Source organism: Emydura macquarii, unplaced genomic scaffold (genome assembly GCF_026122565.2).
Source record: "Emydura macquarii macquarii isolate MOO-44397 ecotype Brisbane River unplaced genomic scaffold, CSIRO-AGI_Emac_v2 contig_2805, whole genome shotgun sequence".
Classification (NCBI taxonomy): Eukaryota; Metazoa; Chordata; order Testudines; family Chelidae; genus Emydura; species Emydura macquarii.
Genome location: NW_027132942.1, coordinates 3,862,553 through 3,876,086, shown reverse-complemented (window position 1 = coordinate 3,876,086; position 13,534 = coordinate 3,862,553). Strand labels below are relative to the sequence as shown.

The following is a 13,534-nucleotide window of genomic DNA, read 5'->3' as shown; positions in this document are numbered from 1 at the left end:
AATAACACTTCCCTAGTCACTTTCTCCACACCATTCATGATTTTACAGATGTCTGTCGAATCTCCCTTAGTTGTCTTTTTTTCTAAGCTGAGCAGTCCCAATCTTTTGAATCTCTCCTCATATGGAAGCTGTTCCATGCCCCTAATCATTTTTGTTGCCCTTCTCTGCACCTTCTTCAATGCTAATGTATCTTTTTTCAGATGGGGCAACCAGAACTGCACACCGTATTCCAGGTGTGTGCATACCATGGATTTATACAGGGGCACTATACTATTTTCTGTTTTATTATCTATCCATTTCCTAAAGGTTCCTAACATTGTTAGCTTTTTGGACACATTTGGGGGCAGTCACCTGAACAAGTGAACAGCTCCATCCAAGTACCTCTTGTGCTCTTCGCTGCTCTGGGATTCAGTGAGCAGAGATGCCTGTTCTCACTTCTACTCAGAGCCTAGAGTTCATAGAAGCAGTATTAGATTCCACAGCAGCAAGAGTTTACCTACCTTAGGAAAAATTCCTCTATATACTGAACCCTGTCAGTCAACTCCAGGCACACCTGAAGACATCAGTCAGAGCATGCCTCAGGCTCCTGGGACAAAAAATGTTCGGTGAGATCTTAAAGTTATTTCTAATTTTCACTTGAACCACGTAATCCATTTGTCAGTCTTCTTTCCTAAGCCTCACGTTAGCCCAGGGGAAGCTAAACTTCACACCCTAGATGTTGTGAGGTCCTCCTCCTACTGTCTGGGTAGGACAAGACCCTCCAGGAATGCTCCCAGCCTGTTTCTGGCCTTTGCGGACAGGATGAAGGGTCAACCTGTGCTCACCAAGAAGCTATTCAAGTGGGTGTCTGATTGTATTGGAATTTGTCTGTATTCCATGACCTGCCCTGCCTTGCCCTGCTACTGCAGTGTCCGCTGTCATCTGGATTCTGTTTTAGTGAAGGAACTGAGGGTAGTTGAGCTCACTCCACGTTTTATATACTCAGGTGAGGGGGGATGAGGGCATCCAGGGCACAGGGGTGTCTCGAACAGACACTGCTCCTCAACAGAATCTGGTCTCACACTAGGATCTCATTCCCCCAGAACGGGAATCGATGTGGACAACACCTCTCCAAGAACCAGTCACTGGAAAACGACTGTTCGTTCCATAGTTGTTCTGTCCGGGAGGGGGCCAAATGGCACACCTGCTCTATTCAGCCAAAAAAAGAAACAATAACAAATCAGAGAATGAAAGATTGTCTCTACCACGTTCAGAGCAGACACCACCAGACTAGCATGCGAACACCCATTATGCAAACTAGTCCTAAAAGGAAATGGTGGCGGGACTGAATCAAAGATGGTTCTCTGTGAATCAGTCATTTCGTCCGAACAAATTACTGCATTTTATAAATTGACAGATTCCAAGGCTGGAAGGAACCACTATCACCTACTCTGTCCTCCTGTAGAACACAGGCCAGACAACTGCCCCACAATAATTCCTAGGGCAGATCTTTCAGAAACACACCCAATCTTGATTTTAAAATTGCCAGTGCCTGAGAATCCACCATGACCCGTGGTAAATTGTTCCAGTGGTTAATTATCCTCATTGTTAAAAATGTACACCTTATTTCCAGTTTGAATTTGTCTAGCATCAACTGCCAGCCATGGGATCATGATAGACCTTTCTCTGCTAGCCTGGAGAGCCCTTATCAAATATTTGTTCCCCAGGCAGCTATGTATAGACACTGATCAAGTCACCCCTTAACCTGCTTTTCATTAAGCTAAATAGATTGAGCTCCTTGAATCTATCACTATATGGCATGTTTTCTAATCCTTTAATCATTCTCAGGGCTCTTCTCTGAACCCTCCCCAATTTATCAACATCTGTCTTGAACTGTGGATACCAGAACTGGACACAGGATTCCAGCAGCGGTCGTACCAGGGCCAAATACAGAAGTAAAATGACCTCTCTGCTCCTACTCGAGATTCCCTTGTTCATGTATCCCAGGATCACATTCGCCCTTTTGGCCACAGTGTCACACTGGGTGCTCATGTTCAGCTGATTGTCCACCATGACCCCCAAATCTTTTCAGAGTCCCTGCTTCCCAGGAGAGAGTCCCCCAGCCTGTAAGTATGGCTGACACAGTCTCTGTTCCGAGATGTGTACATTTACGGTTAGCCATATTGAAACGCATGTTGTTTGCTTGCACCCAGCTTCCCAAGCAATCTAGATCGCTTTGTATCAGTGTCCTCTATTATTTGCCCCTCCCCCAATTTCTGTGTCATCCGCAGACTTTATCAGGGTTGATTTTATTTTCTTGCAGCTTATTGACAAAAATGGCACATAGACTAGAGCCAAGAACCAATCCCTGCCAGGACCCCACTAGAAACACACTCATTTGATGATACTTTAAATGGGGAGACCCCTCAGTTAGCCAGCTTTAATCCATTGAATGTGTGCCATCTTCATTTGTAATCATTCCCGTTTCTAATCAAAATGTTGTGTGATGCCAACTGAAATACCGTGCAGAGTCTGTTACATCAACGCTGTTACCATTGCCAAGAAATCTTCTGATCTCACCCAAAAAAGATACCAGATAAGTTTGACAGGATCTATTTTCCGTAAACCAGTGTTACTGGCGTTAATTATGTTCCCCTCCTTTAATTCTTTATTAACCAAGTCCTGTATATGCTGCTCCGTTGTCTTGCCTGGGATCAGTGTGAGACTGACAGGCCTGTCATTCCCTCGGGCGTCCCATTCACCCTTTCAAAGTGTTGGAACAACATGAGCTTCCTTCCAATCTTCTGGACCTTCCCCAGGGCTCCAAGACGTCCTGCAAATCAACATGGACAGACCGAGCAGGGTCCTCTTCCCTAGACATCTGGCACATGGTGGTGAAGAAGCCAAGTGAGGGCAAAGATTTCACAGGAAATTGGCAGCTTCCAGACTTCCTTCTCTTAATAATTGTGCTAACACTTCCAGTTGGAACCTGAACAGCCTTTGCCAGAAGGAGCAGCTTGAGGAGTAAGCGCCTGAGGCATCAGGAAATTCTTTGACAGTGAAAGTCTGCAGGTGAATGAGCACGGCTTGCAAGTGAGGCTAGGTTCACGTGTTTGCCCGTTGTATAGGCATGCCAGTCTGACACGCTGCACGATGCAATGACAACGTCGGAGAAGGAGCAGCTGTTCTCCAGCAAGTATCAGCACTGCAACAACAGGCAGGGCATAAACTCTCCCCCTTCTGATCCTCGCATGCATCTCCTGCCGGTCACCTGTAGGGATTCAATAAGGTTGATCTCTGAGTGATTCTCATGGATGAGGGACGTTCAAATGCACCTCGCTCCTTTGAACTGGGAAGTTTCCCTCCTACCATGTCTTAGTGCTGAGGACTTCGGGAACCAGCAGTGGAGGAGGACTTTGTTTTTCCTTTCAGTTGAAATAAATTCTCTTTGAGATTTCTACTTCAGAGTCACAGTTGTGTATTTAGTCAGCAGGCTCTTTGTGTTCGTATCTAAACAGAGAGTTGGTAAGTACAGGGCCCCTGAGTGGATTTATCATGCCGTGTTAAAGCAGAAGTCCTCAGTGCTCCAAGAATACAGAATATCTGAGCTCTTTTTCTGGAAGTTCCCTTCTTCCCTCCATGTTACTTTCTTGCTGGGGCTGGCTGATAACTTCCCTGCTCCTTACTACACTGCACATTGCTGATCTCAGACTAACGATTTGTTCGAGAGCTTCCATCACACACTATCTCACGTCTCAGAGGGAGGCTGGAAAACCCTCGTTGGGCCTAAACCAGCAGCTGATACCGTAGGGTTAAAGGATTTTCCCTGCTGTGCACTGAAGAGGAAACTGCTTCTTTAGAGGGATGGAAAGTGAGTCACCAACTACAAGGTGAAGAGCAGAGAGGAGAAGCCCAGAGGATTAACTCTGATTCCTCCAGGAGCTGATATATACCTTCCCCAGCTGTGTTACTCGTACACCTCCAGCTCTTTATTACTAGTCAGCTTTGCAGGGAGTGTGGACAGTCAGAGGCGAAGACGAAACGTTGCTCTCCCAAGAGGTCTGTTTGGAAAAGTACCAATATCTGTGCAGCTGCATTGTCACAGGGGAGGGTGCAAGGTCCCACTTTCAAGCGGTAACATATCTGGTGAATAGCTTCCTGAGAAGCTGCTGGGTACGGCATGGGATTAGTGACGTGGTGATTCTCAGGTCAACTGCAAACCAGCCACTGAGGAGCACAGAACGGAAGAACAACCTCTCTTGGCTCTGGTTATTATTGATTATGTCACGGGGGTACCCATACTGCCACCACGGAGATCAGCATCGTTCCCTCACTATGCAGAGGGGGTGTTAGTGGGCAGACATTCTCTGTGAACTCCCGCACTTGGTCTCGAATAGCCCCCCTCTTTTAGATGCAGTGCAGCCTGAAGGCGGGTATGCCCCTCCTCCTGCCTTTGCTGATATTACTGGCATCAACTCAAAGGCACTGGTTTGTTTCTTTAGCCACACCCTTGTACACCCACACACCGCTCCTTTCTGTTCTGTGCTCTAGAGAGGCAGGATGGGTGGAGTGCAGGCATGCGAGGCAGAAGACTGGATGAAGGCTTAAGCGTTCTGTATTCAGGCCTAACCGTCACTGTCAGGGGAGCCCAGCATCCCCGTGCAGTTGCCCCCTCTCTGTGCTGCTGTCTGCTCTCTCGCTGTAACTCTTCCATTATCAGGCGTGTGTCTTCTCTGTCACTCGTTCTCGTCCTCTCCTCTGTTGCCGTTTCCCACTTGCTGCCCATTGTTGTATTAAAAACTGTAAAGCAAAGAAGTAATCTCTCTCCCTCTGAATAGCCGGGTAAGATGCTCAGCGGGAGACAGCAAAGCCAGTCACTGCAGCCAGCCTGTAGCGCTGATTTGTTAGAGAGAGGAGCGGCTCACACATAGTGATGCGCAGCCAGGTGGGGTTGCTATTCAGTTACGTGTCGGACCTCGGACACAGGAGCTGGACCCTTTAGTTGACCCTGCAAGACAACACTAAAGCAATTGCCGCACGTTTTTGAGAAGGCTAATCAAGGCTGGGGATCTCGGTGCAGTTACTGCGCTTTCCGAGCGCTAGGGCTCTGCCCTTAAACCTCTTTTTAAATAAAAAAGCTCCTGCATGCTAGAATGAGCAGAGTTGTTTTCTGAAGGTTTCTACTGAGTAAAGTTAGGTTTTGGGATAAAGCCATGGTAGGCAGAGGCCGAGAGCTGGGACTTATGGGATCATTTCTGTTCTGACAGGCAGCACTGGACCTGTTTGTCCAGCACAAGAAGCTGGAGTTTAGCTTTTAAATTCAAGTTCTGAGTGGAGCGTTTGCTGTGTGTAAGCAGACTGCCCCCACCCCATTGTTCATGACCGTTTCCAATGTGAACAGCACAAATGGGAGGCTACAGGTCTCTGAACAAGTCCACAGCAGTGTTACACCCCCCACTGTATCTTCCTCTCTGGCGAAGCTGTCCGACGGCAGAGGACAGAACCTGGGCTCAGGGGTATGTCATTGTAAAGGGTTGGTGCGAAGAGGTTGTGCCTGTTTGTTTCATAAGCTTGAATCTTTCCCCTGAATACCCCCTCACAAACGGTCTCTTTAGCCTAGTGCACTGGGAAGGCATCGCTGGTGACTAAGACAACTTGTCTACACCAGGTGTACAAGGAGGCTTGCAATAAGCAAGTGTCAGCAAAACCCTCTCCAGGTTGTGGTAGTCTCAGGGGTGTAGCAAGCTACAAAAGGTCATTTCCACCCAAAGGATTTGGAAGCATTTCCAGGAGAAACAGTGAAAGAGAACTCTTCAGTCCATGTCTCAAAGTACCACAGGGCCGGACTCAGGTCAGCTGAAGTATTAAAAAATGTGAGCCAAAGAAAACACCCTCCACAACACACCTTTCGAGATCCACGGGTCCGACACATGCCTATCACAACATGGGGTGCACCTCAGCCAGAGCACCAAATGCCCCATTAACAGCTGTGTGGGTGAAACGAGACCATCACTGCACTCTCCAATGACCTCGCACAGGAAAATGGGAACAGACAAAAACACCACATCACCTGTGGGGGCACTTTTCCCAAAGCGATCACTGTCCTATCAGTCCTCTTCCTCAAAGGAAACCTGCACACCACTTTCAAAAGACAAATCTGGGAGCTTAAATTCAGAACTTTGCTAGACTCTAAAAATCATGGTCCTAATAAAGACACCAGATTTATGGCTTATTACAGCCATCTGTGACCCACTAGCCCTCCTTTCTGTCCTCTGACTACAGGGGTGTTTAAAGGGCCACTTCTCCTTGAATGTTGCCTTAGAACAGGGCTGTCACCAGAGCGGGGCGGCCGCCCAGGGCACAAAGCCATGGAGGTGGAAAAATGGGGAGGCGTGGGAGGTCACGGGCCCTTCCAGATTTCTGGCTTTCATTTAGCACAGAGGTTTTCAAATTGTGTTCCCCACAGTTTGAAAACCATCGCCTCCTGCCAGGACCCATCAGATGGGAAGCTGGTGGGAGCCGCTTGGGCCCATGGCTCTCCGTGCTCTGGATGAAGAAAATTATAGTGAACCTGAATGTGACGGGGTGGGCTTACGCCGCACTGCAAGAGTTAAGCTGACTCTATGGGTGGTGGCAGTCCCGCCCCCCAGACTCTGCTGGGCATGCTCCAGCTGCTGCCCTAGCATAAAAAGGAGCAGCTCAGCTCATTCAGGACTGACCACCGAGGAGGGAGGAGGTGTTCGGGAGGCTCCAAGCCAGGAACCACTTCAGCCCCCGACATCGGGAGCCAGGAATCCGGGAGATCTCGCTGGAGACCGGCCGCCCTTCGTTGGCTGCCCAGAGCCAGACACTCAAGGAACCGCCTTCACCAGTGGGCCCCACGACCCCGGGGAGATGCGGACGGCGGCTGCACAGACAGGGGAACCTGGACCACCTGGAAGTCCAATCAACAGCCCTATCAACAACTGGATAGGAAGTAGCCCAGGGGGCTGGCATGGCATAACGGGGGTGAAGAGAGGCACCAGTCAGCCTGTTTCAGGAGGATCCCCGCTAACTCGGTGTCTGACTACCCCAACACCGATAGGGCCCTGGGCTGGGGCTCAGAGGAGCCGGGAGGGCCTGAGCCCCCCTAACTCGGGTGCCATCCCCCCCCAAAGGGGACGCCCCACTACTCCAATGGGCTGCCTGGCTACGCTGCCCTGACCTGAGGGCAATGATTGATTCTGGCCACTAGGCCACGCTGCACTGTTGCTAGAGGCAGCGATAGGGCTTTGACTCAGGGCTGAGGAAACCCAGTCTGGTATACTGAACTTGTGGAGGTGCCCCGTTCCCCTCATTATCCCCTCGAACTGCCCTGCTGGCGGTGACAGGGAGGGTTACCCTGCAACACTGGACAACAGCTGTATTGTACATGGGGAAGAAATTGAGTCCTGAGGCATGAGGTTTCCCTGCGCCCCCATCACCCAAGGTTCTTTTTATAATTCAGTCTCCGTCCTCTGCACCTCTGATTCCCACACTCAGAAGTGCTTTTTCCCTTTGTTCTTAATTCACCGGCTGTTAACTTAGTCAGATGGGATAGGAGGGATTTACCAGTATTCACTGTCCCTGCATCCTCCCCTCCCCCAAACCTCCTCTTCATTTCAGGCTCAGTAATCCTATTTATTGTAATCTCCACTCACGTAATTTCCATCCAGACCTCTAATAGTTTTTGCTGCCCTTCTCTGGACAAATTCGTTCCCAGTAACCTCTTTCCTAAAGTCAGGTGATCAAACCTAGACTCCTCTCCAGATGAGACTGAACCATTGCTAAATATGGCGTCCTCCTCAGAATTGCCTCATTCACCCTCTCTTCATCCCAGGATAATTTATTCTTGAAACTTTTCTGATACTCTGCTCCTCCAGTGTTTGCTGCCACACACCTCCCCACACCCAGACATCAAGTGTGAATTTCTCCATCTCTGCTCATGACTCATCCGAAGTCCAGCGAGAAAGGTATTGACCCTTCTCATTTAATGGGCCACCATTTCTGCCCACAAACACTCACTGGCTGTTCAGTAGGGAAGGGGCCACCTGGAGAGAAAGCAGCAAGAGGTGCACACGTTATCTGCCTTCGCTCCTGCTTTACTTAGCTCTTAGTGGTATGTAGATCGTGGTGGGTCCAAGTCAAGGTCACAGTGCAGTAAGTCCCAGCTGTGCAGGTAGCTGAGATAGAAACAGATTGAGAATTTTCAAAACTGTGCAAGGGAATTAATCAAATGTCTGCCACTGATTTTCATGGAGCATAAAGTCACTGAAGTGCAAAAAGGCCAGGTAGGTCCCATCTAATCCATCTTCCAAGAGGCCAGGGCAACATTGTTTCTCACAGTCTGTTCTCCAGGGCTTTACTCAGCCTAAATGTGCAGGGGAACCCTTAGCAGAAGTAGGGATGTGTTATTGCCATTGGATATCACATTAGTGAGACCATTACTGGAGCAATGATGTTCTAGTGTCAACACCCCAAAAAGGATGGTGACAAGGTGGAAAGAGCTCAGAAAAGAACTACAAGAATGAGCAAGGTCTGGAAAACATGCCTTATAGTGACAGACTTTTTGGTCTATGTAATTTATCCAAAAGAAGATTATGAGATGCTTAATCACAGTCTACAAGAACCTACACAGGGAGAACATTTCTGCTGGGGCTCTTAATTTTGCAGACAAAGGCATTACAAGATCCCATGGGTGGAAGCTGAGGCTAGATTAAATTTAGAGTAGAAATAAGGCCAAAAAAATATTAAGCGAGGGGAATTAACGATTGGAACAACTTACTTAGGGTCATGGTGGATTCTCAGTCATTTGAAGTCTTTAAACAAGATATCTTTCTAAAAGTTATAGGCTCGGGGAAATCACTTGATTAGATCTTCTGGCCTGTGTTACGCAGGCGGTCAGCCTAGATGATATAATGGCCCTTTCTGGACTTAGAATCTATTAAATGTCCAAAGTTATGGGCCTCCCTGGGATCCTTGGAGAAAGTGAGCCACAGTTTAAAATAATTCCACAGATTTCCTCTTAAGATAGCATTGCTGCATCGTCATACTGTGCAGTGCTTCAGCTGCCCGTTGGTCTGGCCTGTGTCTCTTCCGGCTCTGGGAGCAAGGCTGGAGGAGGCTTAGATGGGTATGTTGGGGGCTGCGTTCCATGTGCCAGGGAGGCTGTCAGCTGGGACTGCTGCCCAGGGCAGAGAGAGGAGTCAGAGACAAGGAAAAGACTTAGATTTTATTTTGTCATTCATATGTTTCCTGGGATTTTTTATTATTGTTTTATTTGTGTTTTGCCAGTGCCTGTGGTAAATTTCTCTCTGAAAAGAGACTCCCTTACTCAGCTCCAGGAATTTTGCTATCTTCATTTGCTTTCTGTACGTCAAAAAAGGCTGAACAAGAAATATTTATGCAAGATGTGTGGTGGTTAATACGATCCAGACTTGAGTTTTTCTGAACGGTGTCACGATGACAGATGTTAATTCAGAAAGGAATAGAGATTGGACGATTTATGCCTAAAATACATGTGTTCCTTGGCGGCTTCACAGATTACTTGTATCGTTAGGACTGTCTGAGCAATTTGTGAGGCTTTCTCTGCCTCAGAAGCACTGAAAGCTACAGGACAGATCTACATCTCCAGTTTGCTGCAAGAAATGCTGAGGTAGCCGTATGCCCTGATTTCATTTATCTTCCTGGCTGTTCTCAGTGCTGTCACTGCGCTCAGGGTTGCTGGTTTCTTTGTGGGAGGGTGGCAGGTACTCCCCTGAGAAAGAGGGAAACATCTCCTGCCTGCCTTCGAGTGTGAGTCTTGAATTCCTCATCTGGATCTCTGTAGGCTCAACTTTCTCAGCCCACCCATTCTGCGTACACACCCACTTCATTGCACACATCTAGTCGCTGATGCTTGTTAGTGAAGATGAGCCAGCTGATGTGAAGCTATTGAGATGGAGAGGGAGGGGTGTACTGATACACCACACTTTGGCTATGTACACACTGATGGCGGCAAATTCGCCACCGTCAGATTGATTTTTCCAAATTGATTCAGCGGCAGCGAAGTCACGCTCAGTTGATCTATTAAAACCACCTCCAAAGAAAGCGCAGCACTGCGTCGACAGGAACGCATTTCCCGTCGGCACAGCGCAGTGGAGACGGTGCACTAACGGGAAGTTACGAAGTCGACTGGAGTTACGCAAGCTACTCTGTGTACTCCCACCGATTGCTCCCGAATTTTGTCGGCAGTGTAGACCTGCCCCTAGTGTTTTTAGCACACTGAGTTTTTTAGCAGTTGGGAAGTTATGGAATATCTGTGAGGAACTCTCTTTGTGCATCAGTCTTCTACAGGCTATCTGCCTGAGGTAACTGCCCATCACTCACCAAGTACAATAAACACAGAGCCCCAGGGGTTGGGTGACCAGACGTCCCCATGCTATCAGGACCATCCCAATCTTAGGGGTTTTGTCTTACATAGGCACCTATTACCCTCCCTCCATTATTTCCCCCTTCCTGTCCCAATTTGTCACACTTGCTATCTGGTTACCCTACCCAGGTGGGTCAACTCTTTTATCCACTGTGAAACCAAGACTTGTCAACTGCAATGGAATCCGGAGTGGGCTGGTGTCCCAGGCGCGCGCTTGGTAAACAAATGACTTTCAGCCCACTCACACCTGTGTAGAGACTTGGTCTCAGGATTTTATTCAGCGTATTCACCCTGAATGACATGTGCCAGGTTAATTTATTCTTGCTTAGTAGTGAATTGGAGTCAGATAGTCAACATAGGCATCTCCTTACCCCACCCAGTTTTGTAACTGGTTCGTTCATGGTCAGCTAGTTTATGTAGGTGTTGAACTTTTTCCTTGTTTTATTCTTATTACTATGGTGAATGCAGAAGATAAATCTGGGTAAAGAACATACTTTAGGAGCCTGGAAAACCTTTTCCTATTTCAGTGTCTCTGCCTTCCTTTTCTGAAAGTAGGATGCTAAGTAATGTGTGTAATTGTAGATCATAATAATATGTATTATATACTGTTTCATACACATTACTTCACACAACATACAGCCAACCTATGGAACTCCTTACCAGAGGATGTTGTGAAGGCCAAGACTATAACAGGGATCAAAGAAGAACTAGATAAGTTCATGGAGGATACATCCATCGATGGCTATTACATAGAATGGGCAGGGATGCAAAACCATGTGCTTGTTCATGTCTGTTCCCAGTTAGGTGGGTGTGCACCACATGCACCGGTGCCGGAAATTTTTCCCTTAGTGGTATCCGTAGTCCTGGCTATAGCGCCCTCTCCATTAGGGCATGAATGCGCCAGTAAATAGGGTGCTGCCGGCCCCCCTCCCTCTCAGTTCCTTCTTACTGCTTGTGACAGTGCTGGAACACTCTCTTGCTATGGCAAGCTTCCCCATCTAATGGGTCTCTTCATTTGTCTTAGTCTATACAGTTCAATTCGTTGTAGTTAAGTGTTAGTTAGTTAACAGGAAGTTAGATTAGAGATTGACCCAGGGACGGGGCATGCCCCGGTCTCTGGGTTTTAAACCCTAAGCTTCATGTAAGAAGCCTGTGCCAATCAGCAACACGCACCAGAGCTGTCTGAAGTGTTTGGCAGAAGCTCACATGCGGGAAAAGTGCAAGATTTGCAAGAGTTTCAGGCCCCACACCAAGAAAGAGCGAGACATTAGATTGTGGGTGCTTCTGATGGAATTGACACTTAGACTGACATCAAAACCAAGCCGGTCGGACAGGGTACAGAGTATGTCAGCTTCAGTGTGGAGCGCCCCACCGGCGCCATCGTCTTCCTGGCACCAATCGCCATCTCCGGTGCCTAAGAAGAAACAAAAGAATGTGCACACCAAGCGGGGCGCTTGTCTGTGCTGAGATGGGAAACCAGGCAAGACCTGCGTTGGGCCACTGGTCCCCATCGACCGACGAGGTGCCCTCACCCATCCAGGTCCCACCACTGACTCCGGGGAGCAGCAAGGGCCCTCAGCACCTGTCGGTGCCCACAACGCCTGAGGCTTTCCAGGCGACGAAGGACCTTTTGGCTACTCTGGTGCTGCCAAGGCCCCTAGAAGGGAGGCCCTCGGCACCACCTACATCCGTGGGACCTTCCAGCAGGAAACCACCAATGAAACTGTTGCAAAGTTGCCCTACACTGAGGTGCTGGTCTCCGGTTCAATCTCTGGACACTCAGCACCAGTTCGAAGAGCCGCACCATGGTCGGTTGGGCTCCCGGCACCGGGCACCGGAAAAGTGGCATTGAACCCCTGAGTACCATTGGTCTCCCAAGTCTCGGCACCAACCTCCACATAGCCGGGACAGGTCTCCGGTCTCCATATCCCAGTCACTGAGCTCCTACAGCAAGCCCAGAGACAAGAGCCAGTTGAGAGAGGAGCGACATTCAGGATCCCGGCAATGCACCAGCATGCCCACATTTCCACCCTGGTGCGGAAGGGCAAGTCGATTTGGCACTCCCTGGTCCCCAAGAGACACTGCAGACTGTGAGGGAGAGGAAGTGGTCAGGACCAAAGGGCAACAGGCAGGTTCCACCCCAAAATATAAGGATGCAAAGAAGTTGGACCTTTTTGGGAGAAAAGTTTGTTCCACAGCCAACCTGCAGCTGTGCATAGCTAACCAAAAAGCCCTGTTGGGTAGATGTGGCTATAACATCTGGCAGTCGTTAGGAAAGTTCTCCAACTCCTTACCGCAGGCCTCCAAGCCGGAAGTCGAGGCAATCCTGGAAGAAGGTCAAGCGGAGCAAGGGCTTCCCTCCAGGCTGCCTCAGACACAGCAGACCCTGTGGCTAGAACCATGGCATCCGCAGTGTCGATGAGAAGGGCATCATGGCTCCAGTCGTGTGGTCTCTCGTTGGAGGTCCAACAGCCCATCCAGGACCTCCCTTTTGATGGGTCAGCCCTGTTAGCGTACCAAATGGATTCTAGGCTGCATGGGATGAAAGATTCCAGGGCTATGCTGCATTCCCTGGGGCTTTACACCCCGCTGTCCACTAGGCTGACGTATAAGAGACGTCAAGGCCAGTTGCCGGCTTTGGCCACCCAAGCAGGTCCCAGCTGCTACCACCCTGGGGGCAAACAGGACTTTTCAAGGTGTACCCGAGGGTGACCTTCCAGTCATTACCAGGGATCCAGCTTCCCCCATTTTCCTGCCACCTTACTCCATTCCTCCCAGCATGGGCTACTCTGAGATCGGACTATTGAGTTCTACATACAGTAGCGGCCGGGTACGCCCTTCTATTTACCTCACTCCTGCCCCCACACCCACCTTCCCCATTCCTCTTCAGGGAGCCCTCCCATGAGCAACTCCTCAGCCAGGAGGTACAAGCACTCGTGCAGGTAGGCGCCATGGAAAACGTTCCTCGAGAGCTGGAAAGAAGAGGGTTTTATTCCTGCTACTTTCTAATCCCTAATGTGAAAGGGGGTTTGAAATCCATTCTGGACGTGTGAGGCCTCAACAGGTATCTCAAGAAGTTAAAGTTCCGCATGGTCTCTCTAGCCTCCTCATCCTCTCTCTGGATCC

The 13,534-nt window shown here is 49.1% G+C and overlaps 1 protein-coding gene across 1 annotated transcript in view; it reads left to right on the top strand.

The window, feature by feature from the left end:
• Window positions 1-13,534, top strand: part of ST3GAL3 (ST3 beta-galactoside alpha-2,3-sialyltransferase 3) — a 293,993-nt gene that overhangs the window by 217,440 nt on the left and 63,019 nt on the right. The gene's annotated exons all lie outside the window — the stretch shown is intronic.